The sequence below is a fragment of the Peromyscus eremicus genome, chromosome 19 (assembly GCF_949786415.1).
Source record: "Peromyscus eremicus chromosome 19, PerEre_H2_v1, whole genome shotgun sequence".
Lineage (NCBI taxonomy): Eukaryota > Metazoa > Chordata > Mammalia > Rodentia > Cricetidae > Peromyscus > Peromyscus eremicus.
The window spans coordinates 39,788,655-39,808,707 of NC_081435.1; positions in this window are offsets into that span (position 1 = coordinate 39,788,655).

Sequence of the window (20,053 nt, forward strand, 5' to 3'; positions counted from 1 at the left end):
TCCAAGTGTCCTAGAACCCATACCACGGATTCCCTTGTTCTCCCCCGCCCCGCCGCCTTTCCCCCAGCCCACCCCACATTCCCATCTCCTCCAGGGCAAAGATTCCCCTGGGGATTGAGTTCAGCCTGGTAGATTCAGTCCAGAAAGGTCCAGTCCCCTCCTCCCAGGCTGAGCCAAGTGTCCCTGTATAAGCCCCAGGTTCCAAACAGCCAGCTCATTCACTGAGGACAGGTCTCGGTCCCAGTGCCTGGATGCCTCCCAAACAGATTAAGCTAATCAACTGTCTCACTTATCCAGGCACATATATGTATATTATGAGATCATAAACAGCCATATTGATAAGCATACTTTAAACTTTCAACATGATAAATGAAAAATTTCTGTTCTGTATTCCAAACACAAATTTACCATAAGCACAGCTCATAAACCAAAAGCATACATTAACTGAAATGTCAAATGCCATACAACTGAAAAACAAAATGTAGAAATGCAAATAATCCAAAAACAAAACTGTGCAAAAGGCAAACAAAAATATAGAAAATGAATGGTAAGATGGTAGCTTTTAACTGCTATATTAGTATATATGATGAATATAAATTGTGCAGATTAACAAATTAAATGCCAACAAAATAGGAATGAACACAAAGCCAAGTGTAAGTATATTTCCAAGAAAAAATAATCTTTGAGTTAGGTGAATCTGATTTCATAACAATTTATTAATATTTACTTTTTTATGTGACTGAGTGTTTTTCCTGCATGCATGCTTGTATACTCTGTGTGTGCCTGGTGCCCATGGAGGCCAGCAGAGGGAAAATCACCTAGGACTGGAACTGCAAATGGTTTTCAGTTCCCTGTCAGTCCTCTGGAAGAATATCCACTTCTCTTAATTGCTGAGCTGTGTTCAATATTTTTTTAAACATTGACTGTTGTGTTTCTATTTTAATGAAAAAGAGAGAATTCGACATGAAATTAAACAAGCACTATCAGAATGCTGCAGCTTCCAACAAAAGGAGTCTGTGGGGAATTAAACTTAAATCTGTGCAGTGCTTAAAGGGGACACTATGTTGTAGACATTTAAAGTCAGGAACATGCTTTGTCCTGATTTCACATGGAGAACCATATTTGAGCATTTACCATCTTCACTGATGGTGCTGTTCCCCTTTTGCTTCATGTGTCTACATTCCTAATTCTCCTCCTTAAATAATTAGGATTTATTTGTAAGCTTTAAATTTTAACAAGATGGATGAATCACTTATGAATCAAAATAATTTGGGCACTTATATATGCCATTCTTGCACACTTCTATCACCTTAAAAAAAAACAAATATTTCTGAACATGTCAAAGAAATTTATAAAAATTTAAGGGAAAAAAATCTGTGCAAGCATATTGGTTTTAGCCTGAGGATGTAGCTCCATTTGTAAGGTGCTTGCCTAGTATGCATGATACTCAATGGATCCTCAGCATTTCATGAATCAAGCATGGTACTGCATGCCTACAATCCAAACATTTGTGAGGGAAAGGCTGGAGGATTACAAGTTCTAGGCCATCCTTGGCTCTACAGGATGCTTGAAGCCAGCCTGTACCATGAAAGAAACAAAATAAAAACAAAATACTCATAGTTTCATATGAAGAGCACAAAACAAACATGTATTTCATCTTCAGTGCATCATTGGAAGCCATTGTGGTGTCAGGCTACCTGATCTCATGTTTCTCCATCTCCTGCTCTACCTTGAGTGATTCTGGACAGTGCTCATTACCTGAGATCTGTGTTCTTCCTGAACCATTGTTTTCCTCTGACTTTTGATTCAAGTTAGTTTCTATACAAGATTGCTAAGTTATATTCTCATTTAAAGCAACTCTTGGAAGCCCTACTTGATTTGGCTGATTCATCCTGTAAGATTTATGTATTTCCTTGACCTAAGCCTAATGCTTTGACCATAAACCGACTCAGATTCACTGCTACCTATATATCAAACCTGAACACAAGGCTTATTTCATTCAATTTTTATTAAAAAGTCACATGCTTAGTCATTTCAATAAATTGAACATGATATTGTCTTCAAAGAACATTTCTCCTAATGCTGTGGATTTCCTTTTCAGGAAACATTTTACTGCACATTTTGTGAATACACACAGTACTTCCTTCTATACCCTGCTCAGCCTGACTGCTGAGCACAGTTAAAAGCCACCAAGAGGATTGTCTGAGAGGAGGTGATTGGTCGTTAAAACCTCATTGATTTTAGAAGGTAAAGAATGACTCTGCCTTCTTTTTATTTTTTTCCCTCCCAAGAAAACCCACATTATGTTTTTCTAGGCATAAACTATGGCATAGAAAGGTAATAAACTGAGAATGTAATGGCTTAGTGATAGCAGGGATTTTAAGAAGTCTTGGGGAGTGGAGGGGAGGGGATTATGCCCTATGGAGGACTCAAAGTCGTGTTTAGACTGACTGTCTAGACAGTAGGAAATGAAAAATTGACAGCCACAGCTGTGTAATAGACTATTTATGCATACTGGGTGATGGGGCAGTTATACCCTGCCAACGTCTACACGGAAAACTAAGTTGATGTAGCTTGTTCCTCCTTTGCAGTGGTGACTCTCATTATTGCGTTTATCTAATGCATAGAATGGCAAGTGTGCCCTGTGCCACAGAGTGTGAATACCTATGTTTAGAAAGCTTTACACAGTGACCGAAGTCGTTATCAAATATATCCACCATAAAAGATATGTTTTCCTGTTGCTTTTAGAAACAGAACAGAGATTGTTCTGTATATGGTTTATTTATGTTATTTTTACTGGTTGTCAAATACTTTCAGTGCCATAAATAAGTCTTTATTTTTTAAATTAAAGTATAATTACAACATATAGCCTGCTTAGTCTATATAATATTAGTTGTTAATACAGATAGTCTACACATATGTCTACAAATAATAATAATAATAATAATAATAATAGTAACAATAACAATGCTGATATATTTATAAAATACTCCCACACCTAAAAGTTCAAAGAACATTGCAGAAGAGGGGGCAAAAAAAATGTAAAAGCCACAGTAACAGAGAGTTTGCTATGAGTTTGTGTCTCCTAGTAATGTAAAACTATAACCATAAAGTCTCACTAACATTACTGCCTCAAAGATGAACTGAACAAGCACAACAATGGACATGCCAATGTGGATGGGGGAAAGCCCACAAGGTCTCACTGCTACACAAATAACTGCAGGCAACTGAGGAAAGCTGGGAGCAGGAGAGGTGGTCCTCCCCAGGGGAGAGCACACCAATTGTTTGTCCAGTGCCAAATTCTTAGCCCTGAAAACATAGATTTATAATATAAATCAGCTATTTCTATACAAGATTTGACTTCAAATTACCTTGACTTCTTAGCCAGTGTATTCTACAGAAACATCCTGAAAAAAATAAACAATCATCATTTTCACTTGATTTTGGGACTAAAAACACAACCAACAGTATGATGTGTACATTCTTTGGAATAATGAAATTTTATCTTTATTTAATAATTACCATATAGTTTTTCTCAGTTTTATACCTGCAACAGGTAAGTTTTGCTCTAGGGTCTAATTTTATTCAACTTCATGTGACTGTCCACTTTTTCCAGTACATTTAATGAAAGTATTATTTTTCCTGAACATGTATTCTTATCAACTTTGTTAACCACAAAGTAGGTTTAGATATGTAGATTTATTTCTGAGCCCTCCAACTCTGTTTCCATAGTCTAGTATTCATTTTTAAATCAATGCTGAGGTGTTTGGGTTACCATGATTTTGTAATGTGTTTTGTAATAAGGCGGCATGATGTCTCCAGCTTTGTTCTGTATGCTCAAGATTGCTTTTGTTATTGAGGGTCTTTTATGATTCTACATGGATTTTTAAGACTATTTTTCTACTTCAGTGAAGAGTATCATGTAAGAGCAGTTTTTTGTTTTTTTGTTTTTTTGTTTTTGTTGGGACCTCTGGTCAGCTCTGTCCAGCCAGCCAGCTCCCAAATAACCACACAGAGACTAACTATTGATTATAAATGCTTGGCTGATAGCTTAGGCTTGCTATTAATTAGCTCTTACAACTGAAATTAACTCATATTTCTTATCTACCCACTACCATGTGGAAGTACTTTCTTTCAGCATGGCATGTCCATCTTGTTTTTCTCTGCATCTCCTCCAGACTCCTTCTTCCCAGCATCCTCCTAGTCTGGTTCTCCTGCCCAATCTCATCATGCCCAATTATAGGCCAGTCAGCTCTTTATTAACCAATGAGAGTAATACGTATTTACAGTGTATGAAGATTGTTCCACAAGCAGCATCATTTAGATCTAACAGAAATTTCATTGAATATAGACTTCTTTGGGTAGTTCATGTATTTTAACATTAGGCTTTCAACCACAGACACTATTCATTTTAACCACGTTCATCACTATTTTATAATTTTTATTGAAGAGATCTTTCAGTCTTTTGGTTAGGTTTGTTTGTTATCCTTTTTGACAGCTACTATAACTGAAGTTGCTTGATTGATTTTTTTTTTCTGAAAAATCCTTGTTGCCATGATTGATTTTTTTTTACTAAAATTTGAATGAATTTTTTCTGAAAATATTTGATGGTGTGCATGTGTGTGTGTTTGTGTGTGTTTGTGTGTGTGTGTGTGTGTGTGTGTGTGTGTGTGTTCTTAGAGTCTATGTCCTACTGTTTTGATCAGGTTAAGTTCAAATACTTACATACTTCAGACTAACATTGAATTTGTGGCCTTTTAATCTCCTCTCTGAAATTCTGGAGTTATATGTGTGTTCCTTCACCATGCTAAGAAGCATGGAACTTCAAATAGATTTTGTAGGGACTCTTTAGGGTAATAAAAATGAGCAGCTTATCCATATCTAAGAGATCAAGCTTTCAGCCTTTTCCTATTTGGTGTAATATTAAAAGTAGTTTTGTCATATATGTTACATAGACTATGTCATATAGAAGCATCTTCCATTTTTACCCAATTCATCATCAGTTTTTAATCATTAAGGGATGGTGAATCTTATCAAATTATTTTTTCTGTATCTATTGGATGATACAGTTTTTGTACTTTAGTCTATAAGTGAAAGATAACATTGATTTGCAAATATTGAAACATCCTTGAACCCCTGGAATGAGTCATGAGATCATGGAGAATGATCTAAATGGGCTGTTGAATTTGATGTGCTAGCATACTGGTGTCAATTTTGCTTCTGTTAGGTAATTTTGTTCACTAGGATGTTGTCCAACAGTTTTACTTTGTGTTATGTCTTTATCTGCTTTGGTATCAGAATAATTTTGGTTTCATTCATTATTGAAATATTTCTATATAATAACTAACACTTCTCTTCCTGTTTTACAAACCAGAAAAAGAAGACCCATAATAAATCTCACTTCTTTCCTTTTGATAAATTTGACTATTATTCATCAGATAGGACACATTATCTCAGGAATAGTGTCATTCCCCTGACAATGAAAATTTGAGTACTGTGAAAGGGATTATACCTACTAGCTGTCTTCCTCTGTGGAATTCAGTAGAACATCTCTCTAAGTATTTGAGATTTTCATTCTCAGTCTCAACATTTACATCAACATTTATTGGTCTACTATGCATCAGTCATGATGTTATCCTTAAGTAGTTGCTATTATGCTTATTGTTCTTTATTTTAAAAAATTAGTAAATGTGAATAATATGCTTAAAAGAATAGGTTTTGTCACTGAGTAAAATGTTACATTGAAATTAATGTGAAAAATAAATCTTACATTAAAAATATTTTCTGCATCATATTGCTTATCAAGCTATTAAAGTTTAGTAACATTAGGCACAGATAAAATTAAATGGGTGTAGAATTTTGAAGAATTTATTAAGATCAAATTATAGGAAAACTGCATATATGCTACAAACTTATGCTATGGTCAGCTCTTCCTGTTTTCATTGTAGTATTATGTTAGGACACATACAGTCATTATCTTCCTAAATACTTGTAGACTATGAGTGAGAGGTGACACAGAATCACAGAATCACAAAAAGTACCATGCAAACAGCCTTCATACTTGATTTTAAGTTTTATAACTTTAATTATGCAATAAACCAACATGACTATTTTGAGTGAAATTATGTATTACTTTAGTTCATATGATTAATTTATGCATGTTATTACTGATTTCCATTAAACATTAGGAATTCACTTATTGAAATATTTATGGCCAGTATTGAGATTTAAGGAGTAAATGAAAAACTGAATAAGAATATTAATAATGTAAGGTTGTGATGAAGAGTGATAAATTTAAACATGGACAGGTTGATGTGTAGTCTTTTAGTATATATCAGATGGATGAGCCTGATGAGGGAACGGATCCTAGAAGAGTCTCTTGTAAATAGGTATCATAATGTAAGCCTCTATCCTGTGTGAAATTGTGGAGCAAATATGACATGTAACTTTTCTAAGTTTTTGTTGTGAGTGTGAAATCAGAAAATACAAAAACAATGGAAAGCAGGAACAATTTAGGAAACTCAGGGCTTAGAAAACATTGATGATAGTAGACAACATAGAAAAGACTTTAAAAGTATTTAATAAACTTGCTAATATTGGAATGAGTGATGACCTTACCTAGAAGATGGAGAGTGCCAAACTGTAATTGTTTTCCAGATGCAGAAAAGAAATAAATAAGTATGGTGTATGGATGAGTCTTTTAAGAAAAACCAGAAAAGTAGGAAGGAGCAGCAAAAGAATAATAGGTAGAGAAATGCGAGCAAGACTCTCAGAGGGGCAGAAGTCTGAACTTCCTGTGAGAGGGAGGGACTAGTATAAGGATAAAAAGAAATAGTGAAAATCAGGATGAAGAAGATGCAGAGGACTATTGTTCTCTTCCAGACAGACTTCATGCTGAATAGTGTAGCCTATGGTTTATTTAAGCTATTTAGTATCTTATAATTAAAGAACACAGACTCTTCTTTTTCCTCATTCATCCATTTATTAATGTTTAGAGAAGGTGTTAAATCCTAACTTTATTTTCCCAGAGTGGGGCATTGGTGGTAAATTATGGAGTTCTCTGGCTTTGAGTTGGATGCTGAGAGATGCACATAAGAAGGCAAATATTGTCCTATCAGAAGGGTCTGCACACTTGTAGCTAGAGTTTTCCTGCCTGGCCCACGGTCAGGGCAAATCTCTCTCACCTGCCAGTCCCACAGCCACTCAGACCCAACCAAGTAAACACAGAGACTTACATTGGTTACAAACTGTATGGCCTTGACAGGCTTCTTGCTAACTTTTCCTACAGCTTAAATTAATCCATGTCTATAAATCTATACCTTGTCACGTGGCTCGTGGCTTACCGACATCTTCACATGCTGCATGTCCTGCTGGCGGCTGGCAGTGTCTCTAACTCAGCCTTCCACTTCCCAGCTTTATTCTCCTCCTTGTCCCGCCTATACTTTCTGCCTGGCCACTGGCCAATCAGTGATTTATTTATTGACCCATCAGCAGCACACTTGACATACAGACCATCCCACAGCACTTCCCCTTTCCCCCCCTTTTTTTTTTCAAAAAGGAAGGTTTTAACCTTAACAGAGTAAAATTACATATAATTTGGGAATTTGGGCATAGCTTCTATTACTACTTCCTGCTGGAGGGGGGCACTGTATCTTATGGGGACACAAAGTAAATTTTAGGGTTATGGAATAGTACATGAGGCTGTATTGTCTGAGCCAGTTGCCTTTAAACCATTCTGGATGTTGGATCATCTGGGCCATGGTGTCTTCGGAGAACTTTCAGGGGGTCTTGGCTGGTCAAACCTGATGTATCTTAATCTGGAACAAATCCATAGCCTCTGGCTTTCTGTGGGAACAAAAGCAGAGTCTCCTTTCCAAAACAACACATCCTTACATCCAAATTTTGAAGTCAAGGTATCTTTAAAATATACATATTGGTTTAACTCAACATCTTTTATGATCAAATGTTTTTCTGCAGTTAAAAATCCCAAAGACAACACAATCCAGATTCTCTGTGTAATATTCATCTTTACATGGCTTATTTTTTATATTAATTTTACTGTCTCTTTAAAGACTTTATTTTTTAAAACTATGTATTTGTTTATATAACTGTATATATCACCTTTTTTCTCTTTCAAGCCTACCTATATTTTACCCACATTGTAAACTATTACATCTGAATCTGTCTTATTGTGAATCTATTGCTTTAAACTGCAGCAGCTGTGGCTGCTGGCTCCACCCACCTCAGCTTCCCAACATGGCGGTGGTAGTTTACAGCCAGCTCTGGGAGCTATCGTGGGTCTATGCTTTTATCCAAGCAGCATGTAGCCCAGAAACCTCTTTTTTTGTTTGTTTTGTTTTGTACTAGCAAAGGCTAAATCCACCATGCAGCTTAACGTGCCACTTGCAGAGGCCTCATTACCACCATATGGCAGGTCCAGCACACACGCTAGGAACCCACCAGTAGCTCAAACCCGCAGCTGCCACTCATTTGAGAGAGACAATTAAGAAGATGTTTTTAGCTCCATTTTAGAATCTTTTCTCAGGTTTTAGGTAGAAACTCTTGCCAACACGTTGGGCACCATTTGTAGCTAAAATTTTCCTGCCTAGCCCATAGTCAGGACAAATCTCTCTCACCTGCCAGTCCCACAGCCGCTCACACCCAACCAAGTAAACACAGAGACTTATATTGGTTACAAGCTGTATGGCTGTGGCAGGCTTCTTGCTAACTTTTCTTACAGCTTAAATTAATCCATTTCTATATATCTATACCTTGCCACATGGCTCGTGGCTTACTGGCATCTTCACATGCTGTTTCTCATCGTGGCAGCTGGCAATGTCTCTGACTCAGCCTTCCACTCCCCAGCTTTATTCTCCTCCTTGTCCTGCCTATACTTTCTGCCTGGCCACTGGCCAATCAGTGATTTATTTATTGACCAATCAGCAACACACTTGACATACAGACCATTCCACAGCACACAATAGCTAGAGACAGCTATTACCTCTTCATCAATCCTCCCTTAGAATGCACAGTAACCCATAAAATGGCTTAATGTGCAACGTCTTTGTTTTTAAGGAGAGAGTTGACTTTACATCCAAGAGCCATGTGAACAAGAATAATGAATCGAGGGATTTCTGGCACATTCCTCTAATTCCAGCTCTTTGGAGGCTGAGATAATAGGACTATGGGTTCTAGGCAACTCTCTCCATTCTACTAAAAGGAATAATAATAATAATAATAATAATAATAATAATAATAATAAGAAGAAGAAGAAGAGAAAGAAGAAAGAAGGAGGAGAAGGAGGAGGAGGAGGAGGAGGAGGAGGAGGAGGAGAAGAAGAAGAAGAAGAAGAAGAAGAAGAAGAAGAAGAAGAAGAAGAAGAAAGAGCAGAGATGGCATTGGGAACACTGAGGGTTTTCCTTGGCAAGTGAGAAATATTTCCTACATTTTCCTTAAATCTTTCTCATGCTCTATAGTATCAAAATTTTTCTTCATTTGCACAGGCATAAACAAACATGGAGGATGTTACCTAAAAGAAACAAGCTTTTACAAAAGCTAACTACTACCTAATTAAATTACATATGGAATCTAAAAAGTTGATCAGATCAACATGGAGAGTGGGATAGTGGTTTCCAGTGGTTCAGATTTTGTATAGATGTATTGGGTTGTTGAGAGTGTCAAGAGGATGTCAGTAACAAAACATGAAATTTCAATTATGTAGGCGATGTGAGTTAGAGCAACCTCTTAAAATACAGCATGCTAACATAGTTAAGAAAGATGTGTTCCTGATAATACTAAGAACAGGCTTCAAGATTTTTCACAGAAAAAGTGATAAGCATGAGAGATAACACATATATCACTCAGCTCAGTGTGATACTCCACAATGTAGCTTGTATTGTATAATAACAAATAAGAAATATTTTCATTTGTGAGTTTTTATAATAAATTTTATTATTTAAAAAATAAAATAAGTACACAAAACTTGTAACTAGATAACACGATCCAGACAAGCTTCGGTGGCAGTTGTCCACAATCCCAGCACTCAGGACTGTAAGTAGGGGGTAGGACCAAGAGTTTAAGAACAGTATGTGCAAAAAGCTCTGTGATGAGAGTTAGGGTATTCACTGATATGATCACTGGGATTAGCCAGTTCAGTTCAGGTACCCTCTCCATTATTTCCTAGTAGTCCAAGTTGGGGTCATCCTTGGGGATTTCTGGCCACTTCCCTAGCACTGGTTTTCTCTCTTTCCCCATGATATCTCTTTATCATCATATCTCTTGCATTACTGTCCCATTCCAGCCCTGTTCCAGTTCAATTATCCCATTCACTTATGCTCTCATCCCCTATCCCCTATCCTCCATTGCCCACCCCTCACCCCCAGTTTACTCATGGAGATCTCATCTATTTCCCCTTCCTAGGGCTTTTCTCCAGTGACTGATGGAAGCAGATACAGAGTTCCACAGCCAAACACCAGGCAGAGCTCCAGGTATCCAGTGAAAGAGAGAGAAGAGGGATTCTATGAGCAAGTGCATCAGGATCATGGTGGGGAATCCTGCAGAGATGACCAAACCAAACTAGTGGGAACTCATGAAAGTTGGATCAATGACTGTGGAGCCTGCATGGGACTGGACTAGGCCCTCTGCATGGAGAGACAGTTGTGTAGACTGATCTTCTTGGGGGGGGGGGGCTGGTGGTAGAATCAGAATCCATCCCTGGTGCATAAGGGGGCTTTTTGGAGCCCACTACCTATGATGAGACACCTCATGCAGCCTTGAGGCAGGGGGAAGGTCTTGGACTTGCCTCTACTGGATGTGTGTCCCCATGGGAGGCCTTGCCTTCTTTGAGGGGGGTGAAGTGGAGGTTGGATTGAGGGGGAATGCTGGGGGGGTGGGAGAAGGGAAGAAGGGGATCTTTAGTTGGTGTGTAAAATGAATGAAAAAATTTTCTTAATAATAAAAAAAGAAAATTGGAAAAGAAAAAAAAGAACAGTATGGGCTTCACAGTGGAACTTTTTAAAATAAGTAGATAAATAAAGTGATAGTAACACAAAAATCAAGTATAAAAATATTTAAAAGGTAAAAAATTATAATAACTTTAAACAACAGCAACAAGAAAAACTAACAACAAAAAATATTCCTTCCTCAAAACAGTTCATTCATTGGTATTTTCTGAAAGTAATCTGAGATCCTTCCTTTTTCTGAATACAGACTTAGATATGGCAAGGGCTCCTTCTAAGCTCTCTCTCTCTCTCTCTCTCTCTCTCTCTCTCTCTCTCTCTCTCTCTCTGTGTGTGTGTCTGTGTGTCTCTGTGTGTGTGTGTGTGTGTGTGTGTGTGTGTGCACATCCCACCCCATGCACACAGAAGCACATACACAGTATAGTGTTACAAAGTCTGAAAGACAGCACACTGCCACTTTCATTTTAGATATGGGATCCTGGACAAAGAGATGATGTAGGTAGAGGCTCTGTCTTTATGCTTTTCCTTCATCAGTATGATTGAAATCAGCTTCCTTTCATGATGTCTCCTCTATAACACCTGTAGTTTCCATTAATGTTTATTCTCAAATAGACTTCAATTTAATGTTACTTGAAAAATGTTATGAAAATAGAAAACATTTACATTTTTCAAGGACAAGTTGTATTGCTTCCTAAGATTATATTTACTATAAAAAGTCCCTGCATATACTTTCAGTGGCCTAGGTTGTACCATTTAAGACGAATGATGGCACTTAAAACCATATTCTTACCTGATATAAATGGGAGAAGGGTTCAGTCCAACACATCACAAGGTGGTTTGTGTAATTGATTGTATAAAAATAAAACTGCAAAATAATTTACTTCCCAGGAAGTAGCCCAGTGCCAAGTTTCATTGTATGATGCACAAACCCAAGCCCGATGTTCTGTGTCATAATGACCCCTGTGGCTATCACTCTCAAAATGTTAAGAACAGATATTAACAAGCTAGAAACATTTTAATAGAAGTTTTAATTAAATAAAAAAAACATGAATTGCTTCCATTGACACACATTTTAATTCAAAAGAAGATTGAGAATTTTTATGTATTGTTAACTCATTAAGACATGGACCTAGAGTTACTCTGGCCATTGGTGAAATTAATTAGAGGATGCAGCCATAGGGAAAATATTCCCCCTTCTATGATCTAGGCCACTGGAGTTTAGAATCTTCTATACATAACTTTATTTGTTTATAAGGAACTCCATATGAAATATGTCTTCTTTCATTTTAAACTCATCACAGCCAGAAAATGGGCTGGTTACTAAGGACCAGAGAAAGTGTTCTTGAATGCTAGTCTACCTGTTACACTATTCTGTATAAGAAGAGGACTTAATGTGCACTGAAAAGGACTTGGGTACAATTTCTGAAATTTGTCAACTAAGCAAGATTGTTGCTGAGAAAAAAAATCCTCCTCTTTTCAGACACAGGTAGTTGGTTTTTTTCCTCCTAGAAAGAGTGAAGAAAGAAAGATGTTAGGAAGTGTCTGCTGCAATCATTTTGAAAGGATCTGTAGGACTTTGAAAATGTGCTTAGACTCATCCTGATAGAGCCAAGGAAAGTGAACAAAGATGGGAGAGGAGATCGTTATGGTTTGGGTTTTACCACCCAGGGAGTGAAGAGTCTGAACAAAGGCCCTGGGCAGCTGGTGCCATAAAAATAATAACTCAAGACTTAGTATCCCATTTAGAGGAGCACTTATCAGGAAAACAAAACTATAAGGTGGGGGAGTAGATGTGGACAGCTCTAGATGAAGAGGCTGCACAAGAGGAAACTATACAGGTTGGAGATCATGGAGCACATTCTCTTTAAAAAAAATTATTCATTGTACATACCAATTATAGATTCCCTTCTCTTCTCTCCTCCCGCCCTCCCCAGCCTTCCCCCCTCAACACATCCCCCTATTCCCTCCTCTGAAACCATAAGGCCTCCCATGGGGAGTCAGCAGAGCCTGGTACATTCAGTTGAGGCAAGTACAAGCCCCTCCCCCTGCATCAAGGCTGTGCAAGGTGTCTCACCATAGTAATGGGCTCCAAAAAGCCTGCTCATGCACCAGGAATGGATCCTGATCCTACTGCCAGGGGGCCCCTTATAAGCAGATCAAGCTACCAGGCCAAGTTCCAGGAGTCCAGTCGAAGAGTGGGAAGTGGGATTCTATGAGCAAGGGACATCAAGATTATGATGGAGAAACCTACCGAGACAACCAAACCAAGCTGGTGGGAACTCATGAACTTTAGATTAACAGCTGTGGAGCCTCCATGGGACTAGACTAGGCTCTCTGCATAAATAAGACGGTTGTGAAGCACATTCTCAAAAGCCAGCTCTGTAATATGTAAGAGAATGGGTGCTGCAGGTAGTGAGGTGTGGCCTAGGAGAGGGAAGCTCTAGAAAGCAGGGGTTTCCTCACAAGTGGAGACACTTGCCCTTTTAGCCCTTCCAGTACTTACCACTGAGAAAGGAAGCATGTGAAATATTTGCACAGATTTTTCTTTCCTTTCAGGCTGTATATTTTACAGAGATTTCTGAATTCTCTTTACCAACCATAATTACAATTGGTTTCCAAAGGAGAGCAGGAAATGAATTGCAATTGCATCCAAAAATAAGAAAAAAATAAGTAAAGTCAAAAGAAGATGATAGAAGCCAGCTTATACTCCCCAGAAGGTTAAGAATAATCCCTAAAAGAAAGCAGGGTTAAAAGCATTCACAACTTCAGCAGAAATGGTCACTTCAGTGTAGAGAGTAGGAATGCCACTTTTCAGAGCATTTGATAAGAAACTGCTCAAAAAAAAAAAAAACAAAACCACCCACACTTTCCATTTGTTTTCTCACTCCACTCAAGATTTCAAAGAGGGCCTTCTAACTAGAAACCTTTTTTTTTTTAATTTTTATTTTGCAATACAATTCAGTTCTACATATCAGCCACAGATTCCCTTGTTCTCCCCCCTCCCGCCCCCCTCACCTTCCCCCCAGCCCGCCCCCCATTCCAATCTCCTCCAGGGCAAAGCCTTCCCCACTGACTGAGATCAACCTGGTGGACTCAGTCCAGGTAGGTCCAGTCCCCTCCTCCCATGCTGAGCCAAGGGACCCTGCATAGGCCCCAGGTTTCAAACAGCCAACTCATGCAATGAGCACAGGACCCGGTCCCACTGCCTGGATGCCTCCCAAACAGATCAGGCCAATCAACTGTCTCACCCACTCAGAGGGCCTGATCCAGTTGGTGACCTCTCAGCCATTGGTTCATATTTCATGTGTTTCCGTTTGTTTGGCTATTTGTCTCTGCGCTTTATCCGACCTTGGTCTCAACAATTCTCTCTCATATAAACCCTCCTCATTCTCGCTAATTGGACTCCCAGAGGTCCACCTGGGGCCTAGTCATGGATCTCTGCCTCCAGGTCCATCAGTAGTTGGATGAGGTTTCTAGCACGACAATTAGGGTGTTTGGCCATCCCATCACCAGAGTAGGTCAGTTCGGATTGTCGCTCGACCATTGCCAGCAGTCTGTTGTGGGGGTATCTTTGTGGATTTCTGTGGGCCTCTCTAGCACTTTGTTTCTTCCTATTCTCATGTGGTCTTCATTTACCATGGTCTCCTATTCCTTGTTCTCCCTCTCTGTTTTTGATCCAGCTGGGATCTCCCACTCACCCAAGCTCTCTTTCCCTCGACCCTCGCCCTTCACTACCCCCACTCCTGTCCAGGCTGTTCATGTAGATCTCATTCCATTTCTCTGTCGTTGGGCGATCCCTGTGTCTTTCTTGGGGTCCTGTTTTCCAGGTAGCCTGCCTGGTGATGTGAGTAGCAGTCCAGTCATCCTTGTTCCACATCTAGTATCCTGTTATGAGTGAGTACATACCATGTTTGTCTTTCTGAGTCTGGGATACCTCACTCAGGATGATTTTTTCTAGATCCATCCATTTGTCTGCAAACCTCATGATGTCATTGTTTTTCTCTGCTGAGTAGTATTCCATTGTGTATATGTACCACATTTTGTTTATCCATTCTTCAGTTGAAGGGCATCTAGGTTGTTTCCATGTTCTGGCTATTACAAACAACGCTGATATGAACATAGCTGAACAAGTGCTCTTGTGGTGTGGTTGAGCATTCCTTGGGTATATGCCCAAGAGTGGTATAGCTGGATCTTGGGGGAGATGGATTCCCAATTTTCTAAGAAATCGCCATATTGATTTCCAAAGTGGTTGTACAAGCTTGCATTCCCACCAGCAGTGGAGGAGAGTTCCCCTAGCTCCACATCCTCTCCAGCATAAGGTGTCTTCAGTGTTTTTGATCTTAGCCATTCTGACAGGCGTAAGGTGGTATCTCAGAGTTGTTTTGATTTGCATTTCCCTGATGATTAGGGATGTTGAGCAATTCCTTAAATGTCTTTCAGCCATTTGAGTTTCCTCTGTTGAGAATTCTCTGTTTAGTTCTATAGCCCATTTCTTAATTGGACTGTTGGGCATTTTGATGTCTAATTTCTTGAGTTCCTTATATATTCTGGATATCAGTCCTCTGTCAGATGTGGGATTGGTGAAGATCTTTTCCCATTCTGTAGGCTGTCGCTTTGCTTTGTTGACCGTTTCCTTTGCCCTACAAAAGCTTCTCAGTTTCAAGAGGTCCCACTGATTGATTGTTTCTCTCAGTGTCTGTGCTACTGGTGTTCTATTTAGAAAGTGGTCTCCTATGCCAATGTGTTCAAGACTACTTCCTACTTTCTCTTCTAGCAGGTTCAGAGTAGCTGGATTTATGTTGAGGTCCTTGATCCACTTGGACTTAAGTTTTGTGCACGGTGATAGATATGGATCTATTTGCAGCCTTCTACATGTTGATATCCAGTTTTGCCAGCACCATTTGTTGAAGATGCTTTCTTTTTTCCATTGTGCACTTTTGGCTTCTTTGTCAAAAATTATTTGTTCATAGGTGTGCGGATTAATATCAGGGTCTTCAATTCGATTCCATTGGTCCACATGTCGGTTTTTATGCCAGTACCAAGCTGTTTTTATTACTGTAGCTCTATAGTACAGCTTGAAGTCAGGGATCGTGATGCCTCCAGAGGTTGTTTTATTGTACAGGATTCTTTTGGCTATCCTGGGTTTTTTTTTTTTCCATATGAAGTTGAGTATTATTCTTTCCAGGTCTGTGAAGAATTGTGTTGGTATTTTGATGGGGATTGCATTGAATCTGTAGATTGCTTTTGGTAAGATTGCCATTTTTACTATGTTAGTTCTGCCTATCCATGAGCATGGGAGATCTTTCCATTTTCTGACATCTTCTTCAATTTCTTTTTTCAGGGACTTAAAGTTCTTGTCATATAGGTCCTTCACTTGCTTGGTTAGTATTACCCCAAGGTATTTTATGTCATTTGTGGCTATAGTAAAGGGTGATGTATCTCTGATTTCCTTCTCCGCTTTTTTGTCCATTGTATATAGGAGGGCTACTGATTTTTTGGAGTTGATCTTGTATCCTGCTATGTTGCTGAAGGTGTTTATAAGCTGTATCAGTTCCTTGGTGGAATCTTTGGGGTTGCTCAAGTATACTATCATGTCATCTGCAAATAGGGAAAGCTTGACTTCTTCCTTTCCAATTTGTATCCCCTTAATCTCCTTATGTTGTCTTATTGCTCTGGCTAGAACTTCAAGTACTATATTGAATAAGTATGGGGAGAGCGGACAGCCTTGCCTCGTTCCTGATTTTAGTGGAATTGCTTTGAGTTTCTCTCCATTTAATTTGATGTTGGCTGTTGGCTTGCTGTAAATTGCCTTTATTATGTTTAGGTATGTTCCCTGTATTCCTGATCGCTCCAAGACCTTTATCATGAAGGGGTGTTGGATTTTGTCAAATGCCTTTTCAGCATCTAGTGAGATGATCATGTGGTTTTTTTCTTTGAGTTTGTTTATATGGTGTATCACATTGACAGACTTTCGTATGTTGAACCATCCTTGCATCCCTGGAATGAATCCTACTTGATCATGGTGGATAATTGTTTTGATGTGGTCTTGGAGTCTGTTTGCCAGTATTTTATAATAACCCCTAACGAAATAGAAACAGTCATTAAAAGTCTCCCAACCAAAAAAAGCCCAGGACCAGATGGTTTCAGTGCAGAATTCTACCAGATCTTCAAAGAAGAGTTATTACCAATACTCTCTAAATTGTTCCATACAATAGAAACAGAAGGAACATTACCAAACTCCTTCTATGAGGCTACAATTACCCTGATTCCCAAACCAAACAAGGATACAACAAAGAAAGAGAACTACAGACCGATCTCCCTCATGAACATTGATGCAAAAATACTAACTAGAAACCTTTTAATTTTAATATTTGTACCTTTTTCCTTATTCTTCTTCTCTTACATCCTCTTACAGGAAACCTGCACCAGAAATATGAAGATGAGTACAGGAGGCACAGAGGGACTGAGGGAAAATAATGTCTTTCCTTTAGAAAGTGAGAAACAAAGACATGTCATTTTAAGCTTCATATTCCTCCAACATTCATGTTTTTTTTTTCCTGTGGTCCTTGGTCGAAACTTCATTAGAGTCCCTAGGACAGAGGTAATTGGTTTATTCATTGTACCTCTGAAGAGACATCTCATCTCTCCATCTCAGGCAACTCATTCCTTTTTATATTATCTTATGCATTAGAGATGGCATTTTGCCTGTCCATTTTCAACTTGAACAGTTTTCATCATTGAAAATATTTTTGCATAGTAGCCTGTGAACTTTCTCCTCCACTCCCAAATTAGGACTTTTAAATGTGTTTATTACATTCCTATATATCCAGGAGAAGCAGAAATAACTTCGAAAGACGTTTATTCTGAGAGCATTACCTGGAGTACTTTTCATAGTCTCACCCATGGCGCTTAATCTTCCAAACTGAAAAACAGGAAACAAGCCCAAATTTAGTTTTATGGGTAGAGGAGAATAGGTACAGCTGGAGAGATAAATGTAAGTAATAGCTGAGGGAAGGCTAACAACCACAGTGTGCAGATGCTCCATGCATTTTATCAACTTTATTTCTCAATATGACTGTGATTTTCTATTGATTTTGTGTTACCACTTGACTGGCCTAAGGTATGCCTAGACAGCTAGTAAAAGACTGTTCTTCTAATTTCCTTTGACGATGTTCTGTCCAGGTATTTTGGGCTTTGCTCTGCTAAAGAACTCAACTAATACAAAAATTTCTATAATATGAAACGTTTAAGGAAGAATACCAAAAAATCAGAGCTGTAGAAATTAAAATTAAGCACATTTTTAACTTTTAACAAAACTTACTGATGAATGAATACGTTCCAAGCATTTTTTAGTTCACAGCTGTACTGTAATATAAAGGACAAGATTTTGTACCTGGGGAGTTAGCTCAGTGGGTAAAATGCCTGCTATGCAAGAATGAGGACCTGGGTTCACATCCCTAACACCCACATGAAAAAATGGGCGGGTCCATGTAACTACAGTGTTTGGAGATAGAGAAGGAGAGGAGATCCCCAGAGTTCACAGGATAGCCAGTTTATCAAAAACATGGAGCTCTATATGAATGGAATCTCCAATAAAAAAGACTCTGTCTCAGAAATAGAACTGTACAGAGTTAGACAATAGACATTGGTCTCGAACCTTCACAAGACTGTTTATGAGTATGTCAACTTCATACATACATGAACTAATGTTCATATACTACATATACACACATGCACGTATGTGTGTGCTCTCACACACCCATGGAGGCCAATAATTTGCATATGTATATATAGGCATACATATAAAATTATATATATTGGCATATGCATATTTAGTCAGTGGTATATGTATATTATGCATACAGTGATTCACATGATTTATAATGAAGACTTTCATCTATGTCCTGAAGTAAATGGAAAACATGTTTTATGGTAATATGATAACTATAAATAGCAAGTCTAGCAGGCAGCCTTGTATGTAATAGAAAGGAAACATAGATTAAAAGTTTAAAAAGCCAGTCTGTGAATAAAGGCAGAGATAATCCTTATCATAAATAGACAGTACATGCCATTCTGCTTATAGAGTGGAGTGAAGAGACAGTGGAAAATAGATCTAGAACACTGATAAGATGGAGTTCTGTGAAGCTGTGAACTTCACTTCGTGCTAGGTATGTGTACAAACCTGTACACTCTCACTTGAATACTCATAATAGTCTTGATTCTTCTTGCCAATGTTTTCAATTTCATTAATATATGCTAGCATATTCTACAATTCCTAAGTTAGTGGTAATAGTTGTGAAGTCAGTGCCTGCAAGGCGTTATCCCCACCTCAAAGTAGTCCATTATTAACAACCAGTAAATGAATGAGTCTACATTTGGCTGTGTCCTGCCCATCATTTCTCAAACCCTCATAGACAGGACAAGTATACAGGGAGAAAATTGTATTTGTTTGATCCGAGAATTCTGTTTTTAAATTTCTTGTATGTGTATTTTATTTTTAAGATAACAGTTAAACTTAAATGTAGCTATCAAACATGCTGTCTTGAAGGTAGGGAGATCAAAATCCAGCGAAGTATGCATTATTTAATGATTATTGTATTTCTCATTTTTTTTAATAGTGGTAGGTTTTAAACTGTGAGTCTTTTGGAAAAGTTTGAAGTTTCAAAGAGTCCCTACCTTATAGGTCCTGTATTTTCATCCATGACATGGTTTTTCTATCACTAGAGATAGTGCACATTTATCTGATATTAAGTAGCAAAGTGCATGTGGTTTCCTCTGCAAGATTTATGTCTTCGTGTTTGTTTCTTGTGTGAACACAATTCCTGGAAAGAACAGCACCTTGCAGTGACACTCTTGTAAGGCTGATGAACTGATGAGAATTGGGAATGTTAGAAGTCCAAAGACAAACCATCTTGAACCATCTTTCTTTCTCTTAATAGAGATTTGGTGTCCTGTTCAGTGTGTGAGCTAACATCTGTGTGAACGTCAGGTGTATTTTTAATGTATGAACAAACACTTAGCTCCCACAACTACAAAGCTAAGAATGCCATTTGATAGTATCTTAGCCCTTTAACAGATATTTCCTTGATCTCCTC